This window comes from Rissa tridactyla, chromosome 15 (assembly GCF_028500815.1).
Source record: "Rissa tridactyla isolate bRisTri1 chromosome 15, bRisTri1.patW.cur.20221130, whole genome shotgun sequence".
In the NCBI taxonomy this organism is placed as follows: Eukaryota; Metazoa; Chordata; class Aves; order Charadriiformes; family Laridae; genus Rissa; species Rissa tridactyla.
In genome coordinates, this window is record NC_071480.1 from 3301792 (window position 1) to 3308224 (window position 6433).

The window sequence follows — 6433 nt, forward strand, 5'->3', positions numbered from 1 at the left end:
TTCACCCATCTCCCGCTCCCTTCTCCCTTTTCCCCTCTCCTCTCTCCCTTCTTCCCGCTCCCCTCTCCCTTCCTTGAGCCGCCGCATGAATGCTCCCTGCCCTGGGAGACGCACGGCAGAGCTTCAGACCCAGCCCAGACGCGGGTCTGGGGATCCCAGCGGCCCCGCGCTCCCCCTGGCGCCCCAGGCTGGGGCAGGGGCCAGGCGGGATGGCTGGGCTCTGCCCTCCCCGCTCTGACTAAGAGGAGACGCCGGGCTCCGGGGCTTGCTGACCACACCATGCTCCGGCGTGAGGAGCACAGCCTGGAGATGGCTGTGGCCTGGCCACCAGCCTGGGACATCCTCCAGCAGCCTGGAAGGAGCCTGGCGTGGGTGCTCGCTGCCTGCCCCGGGTCCAGCATGCCCCCTCTCCATCCCCGGGGGTCCTGTGCTCCCACCTGTCCCACTGCCCTGGCCTCCCCCTGCTCCCGCTGGCCCCTCTGTGTCCCCTGGGATGGGAGCATCTCCCTTTCCATGGCAGGTTTCTTTGTGGGATGGGAGTTCCCACCTCCCGTGCACCTGGAGCTGGCAGCAGTGCACGGCGGCACTCGTGACACAAGCTGAACCTGCTTTATCTGTACCACGTGCTGAGCACGTCCATCCAGGGGCTCGTGCATGTGATTTTGCAGCCGGGGATTGTTGCCCCCGCTGGCTCTGGAGTTGGGGTCCTCCCGTCATCTCTCTTTTGCCCCAAGGGCCACACTGAGAGGCGTAATGCTCCTGAAAATGCCCTGTCTTGTTGAGAGGATGCCTAGTAGCTGTCAACTGCATCTGTTAGGGGCAAGAGGGCAAAAGCAAGAGAGCAGGGAGGAGGAGGAGAGATGAAGAGATGGATCATGCTTATCATTTCAACCTTATTAACCCATCGTGCCTCTTCCTCGCAGCTGGGGAGCGCCTGTGGCCGACAGAGCAGGGATGTCTGAGGCCTCGTCCAGCAAGGAGGGACCCCCGGCCGAGTGCCCCATGTGCTACGAGAAGTTCCACCTGCTGGAGGCCATGCACCGCAAGCTCAGCTGCGGGCACACCTTCTGCCACGACTGCCTGGTGAAGTGCTTGCTCTCCGCCAAGCTTGACGGCCAGGTCCAGAGCAGCATCATCTGCCCATCTGCCGCTACGTGACTTTCCTCAGCAAGAAGGCAGCTCTATGGCCGCCCAAGGCAGGCACCAACCTCCGGGCCCTGGAGATGCCTCTGTCACCTTCCTCCTTGTCCCATCTGACCAAATTGGAGGCCAGCAACACCTTGGTGGTGCCCAGCCATTTTGTGATGCCGGTGCAGAGCTTCGACCGGTGCTGCAGCACAGGAAACAGCCCCATGGACTCGCAGGGGGTCCCAGGAGAGCTGGCGCGGGAAGCCCACATCTTTGTCATCAGTGACCATGGGATGCCACTGGTGGATGTGGACTGCAGCTCCCTAGGGAGGAGAAGCAGAACAGAAACACGAAGCTCGGTGTCATCCAGCTCGGCCCTGGGGGTGAAATGCTGCCAGTCGCCCATCGTCCTCGCCGTCCTGCTCATCTTGACGGTGGCCATGCTGGCGGTTGTGCTCCCTTGGCTGCTGCTGGTGAAGAGGGACTCGTAGCAGGGATGGGATCAGCTCAGATGCTGGAGGTGTCACTGATGCTGGGACAGAGCTAGGGCCGGGACCTCTCTCAAAAGATCCCATGAGAAAGTCCAGAAGCAGCTCCGGGTGAAGCTCTCTCTCATCTGGCCAGGGACTGAATGGACTTTCAGACCTTTCTGCAGATCTCTGGGTGCTCACAGTGTCGTCGCTGGCATTTTCTGCCTCTTTTGGTTAAAATGTGGCTGGTCAAACCCTGCTAGTGGGTTCCTCTAGTGTCTTAGCAGAGAGCAGGGTTTCTCCTCCTGCACCCCGTTGAGGAGAAATAACTGGACTCCAGACGATCCAATGTGAATCAACAGAAGCCGTTTATTAAGCACCGATCATCATCTTTTATACCCTGTGTTGTAGCCGTACACGCGACTCGCTTATTTCTGATCAGCCAGTTACACTGTCCACGCGCTGTGCATGCAGTTCGTTCACACATCAGATTGGTTACAAGAATTCGCACAGTAAATTGCTTAGTCATTAGCACAACATGTTTTCTGCCTTCTCAGTTCCCGTTTTTCCCATGTACTAATTCCATCTTCTACCGCCTGTTTTGCTCTTAATCTAAGAGGCTGGCTCACATGGCCATTTTCTCTCAGACACATTCCTACATTTGATGCCCCCCACGATGCACTTGCCCTCTTGGTGCCAGGGGACACCGCTGGCTCCTCCTGAGCTGCTCACCACCCCCAGACCCCTTTCTGCAGGGCTGCTCCCCAGACGCCCCCTCCCCATTCCCACTGGTGCTGCCGTTACTCCCTCCCTCCCACCTGCAGAACGCGGCACTTGGACTGGTTCAATTTCACGCCGCTCAGGATTGCCCAACGCTCCAAGCCATCTAGAGCCTTCTGCAAGGCCTCTTGGCCCTCAACAGACTCAACAGCACCTCCCAGTTTGGGATCACCAGCAACCTTCCTAATGGGGCATTCAGCTCCCAAAATCCAGGGGAGCAACTCTGCCCACCCTTTTTCTGACAATTTGAAACTCAACCATTTCATGATGTCTGCAGCCGAGACCTTCCCGTCTCCCACGAGTCCTTCTCCGCTCACAACCACCATGTCTCGGAGGGCATCTTTCCTCGATGGCCCCCAAGCACTGCCGACAAGAAGTTCCCATCTCCCACAAACTGCAGGAACTGCCCAGCCCTGCTCCTCACAGCACCAGGGGCTTCCCAGATGCTGTCTGGGAAGATGAAATCTGCCAGAAGGAGAAGGGCTCCTGACACAGAGGTGTCTCCTCATCCCCTAGAGATTCAGAGACTCACGGCCTCAGTGCCGGCATCCTGGCTGGGCGATGGGTCGCAGACCCCCACTGCACCATTGTGGCTGGACCATCAAACCTCTCCCTTGGGTACGGTGCGACCCCTCCACCCCTGCCCTCCCATCCCCCTGGCACAGCCCGGCACCTCCAGCACGGTCCCCCAGCCGTGGGACCGTCCCACCGAGCCCAGCTCACCCCGAGGACACCCCAGCTCTGGGAACACACCAAGGCTCCAGCCACAGGCACTTGCACCCACAGCCCGTGGTAGCCGACCGTAGGGGCTGCAGGCCCTCAGCCCCCCCGAGCCCCTTCCCTCCCCAGGAGGAGCTGGGGGGGCTGTTGGGGGGGCCGTTGGGAGGGGGCGGAGCACAGGGAGCCCCAACATTCCATCCTGGAGACGCCAAAGAGTCCTTAGCAGCGGAGAGACTGAGGGGACCGACCATGGTGCTGCCACCTCCGTGGCTCCCACTGCGCGGCCCCTGCGCCCCCCCGGCGCCCCAGAGCCTTCAGGCTTTCGTGCTCCCACAAACCTTCTACCCCCAAGGCAGGGACTGACCCTGACCCACAGCCCGGGGACGCTGTCGGGGCCAAGAGCGCAGGAGGTGACCATGGCTCCTGTCTCTCTTCCAGGCACAGCCACCCTGTTCCCACCGCCCGGGCAGCAGCTGCTCTTCCCCACGGCCTGGGCACCCCCAGTGGGGGCGGCCCCACAGGCCCCACCACCAGGTATGGCACCCCTGTCCCCTCTGCCACCCTGACACCATCAGCACCCTGATGGCCATGGGGGGCGGCTCGGCGGGTGCCCTGGAGGGTGCCCCCGGCCCACCACGGCTCCTTCCTACCCACACAGGGCTGCACAGGGCCCCATGCGGCTGCTGCTGCGTCGACCCCCGCCTCCTCCACGTTGAGTGGACCACCACCAATGGGCCTGCGCCAGCCAATGCCACCCTCGGCCACGGCGCCGCTGCTCCACCAGGCGCTGCCCTGTGGGGCCCCAGGGGCTGCGGGACCCTCCCAGCCTGGGCAGCCCCTGGCACCCCCCAGGGACAACATCCACTGCCCCACGCGACGCAGTTCCCAGCTTACGGCCACCAGGGCACAGCGGTGCCCACAGCCCCCACGCTGCTGCTCACCTCCATCCCCGGACGCCAGCACCTCAAGGCCACCCCTGTGGGGGCACCCCCTGTCAGCCGCGTCCCCATGGGCGCCTGCGTCCCCCCCACCAGACCCGCTGCTGTCCCCCACAAAGAAGCTCCTGGCGACGCGGATGCCAACATTGACGTGACCGAGGAGATGCTCCCCCAAGAGCCCCTCAGGCTCTTGGGTTCCTCCCCGGACGCAGTGGAGGATGGCCAGGACCCTGACACCAGCATCACCAGGCCTGGGGACCGCGGTGGCACTGGCAGAGAGGGGAGAGTGGTGGCCCCAGCACCCACCGAGCTGCCAACCTCCATCCCTGCCTCTGAGAACGCAGAGGAATGGTCTTCAGAGACCAACAGCTCCAGCAGGGCCTCCTCCACGCAGACACCCCTGGGCAGCAACATCTCCTGGAGCACCATCAGCTCCCCAAAGAGCAACGTCTCTCCAAGGAGCGACATCTCCTCCGAGAGAGACATCTCCCCAGAGCTCACCTTCTCCCCAAAGAACATCACTTACTCAGAGCAGGACATCTCAGAGTACGACAGCATCTCCCTAAAGAGTGACACCTCCTCGAGCAGCGACAACTCCTCCGAGAGCAATGTCCCCACCAGCCCCTCTGCTGTCCCCCACAGCCAAGCCCTCGGGGACGCGGCCGGCCACCTTGCCGTGCCCCACGCAGTGTCTCTCAAGGAGGCCCTGAGGCTCTTGGACTCTGACCCCGGTGGTACCAGTGAAGCCGCCCCGGTCTGCGACATCGACTCTCTTTCGCTTCCCGAGGATCTGCTGATGCTTGATTGCAGCATGGAGGAGCTCCTGGAGGGTGCACGTATCCTGGAAGAATTCGCTATGGGACAGAGAGCGACGTCCCCAGCACCTCCTCTGCAGTCGCCCACAGCCAAGCCCTTGGGGACGCGGCCAGCCACCTTGAAAGCGATGTCCCCAGGAGCCCCTCTGCTGTCCCCCACAGCCAAGCCCTCGGGGACACGGCCGGCCACCTTGCAGTGCCCCAGGAGGTGCCGGTCAAGTACTTCGGCGTGGAGGTGACCCGGAAGGCCGTTGTTGTCCTGGAGGATATCTTCTCCAGGACAAAGTCCCAGGAGCCGTGTGGGGACGCGGGGATGGAGCTGCCGCCAGCCCAGCCCACCATGGCAGAGAAGCGGGGGACGAAGCGGGGGATGAAGCGGGGGACGAGCTCCCCGTCGGTGCCACCCAGGAAGCGCAGGGCTCTGGCGGACAGGCCGGGGGTGGCGGGGGGGAAGAGACGCCCCCCAGCGAGGAGACGCAGATGATGGGGGGCAGAGGGGGGGTGCATTTAGCGGGTGGGGGGAGGGTTGTATTTAGGAGAGCGGGGTGGGGGGCAGATTTAAGGGAGGGGACTGTATCTGGAGGGGTGGTGTGTTTGGGGGGGTTGGGGAGAGGGACATGTTTAGGGGAGGGGGGGGTTAGAGTAGCTTCCATAGGGACTTTTCTCTCCTGTTTTTCCATTAAAAGTTGTAGCGGGCAGGGTGTTTGGGGAGGTGGGTGTGTTTAGGGGAGGGAAGTATATTTAAAGGGGGGGTAGTGTATTTTGAGAGATGGGGGGGTGAGTTTAGGGGAGGGGGGTGCCTTTGAGGGAGGGGAGGTTAGAGTAACTTCGATAGGACCTTTTCTCCTGTGTTTTTCCATTAAAGGTTGTGGTGGGCAGTGTATTTGGGGGGAGGGATGTGTTTAGGGGAGGGGGGTGCGTTTGAGGGAGGGGGGGTTAGAGTAACTTCGATAGGGCCTTTTCTCTCGTGTTTTTCCATTAAAAGTTGTTTCTCCAGCCCTGCTCCGTGCCTGTCTGGGAGGGGAGGGAACACGGGGGACAGCGGGAATCAGCCCCCACCAGGTGCCCCAGCCCCACATGGGACCTCAAAGCGCACCAAGTCCCCCCCAGGGCCGAGTCACCACCAGCGGGGTGGCAGTGGCGGGGGGGGACTCCCCTGTCCCCTTCCCCAGGGGCAGCCAGGACAGACGGGTCCCCGCAGGACCCACGGGCACGGCTCCACGCAGAAAGCAGCACGGAGCCCCCGGGACAAGGACGGACCTTGGGGAGCGGGAGGGGACGGACACACACGACCACAAGGGCTTCCAGGCCTTCGGCTGGACCCCGGCCAGCGTCCCCTCCCGCGGGGACAGGGCTCGGGGCAAAGCCCCCAAAGCCTCGGGACAATCACCCCCATCCACGGCTCCGCAGCCCGGCTTTGCCTCCCTGCGCTGCCCAATCACCCCAAATCACCCCCAGGATGGCCAGGGGGGAGCTGCCGGCCAGGCAGGGACCCTCCTCCCCTCCTCTGCGTGTACCTTGGGCAGCCCCGACATCAGCCAGGGGGGAAATAAGGAAAGAAACAAACAAAGAAATCACGGCA

The 6433-nt window shown here is 62.8% G+C and overlaps 1 pseudogene; it reads left to right on the forward strand.

Annotated features, from left to right (window-relative positions):
- Positions 1-954: 954 nt before the first annotated feature.
- LOC128918157 (RING finger protein 222-like) lies at positions 955-1619 on the forward strand (annotated as a pseudogene).
- Positions 1620-6433: the final 4814 nt, after the last annotated feature.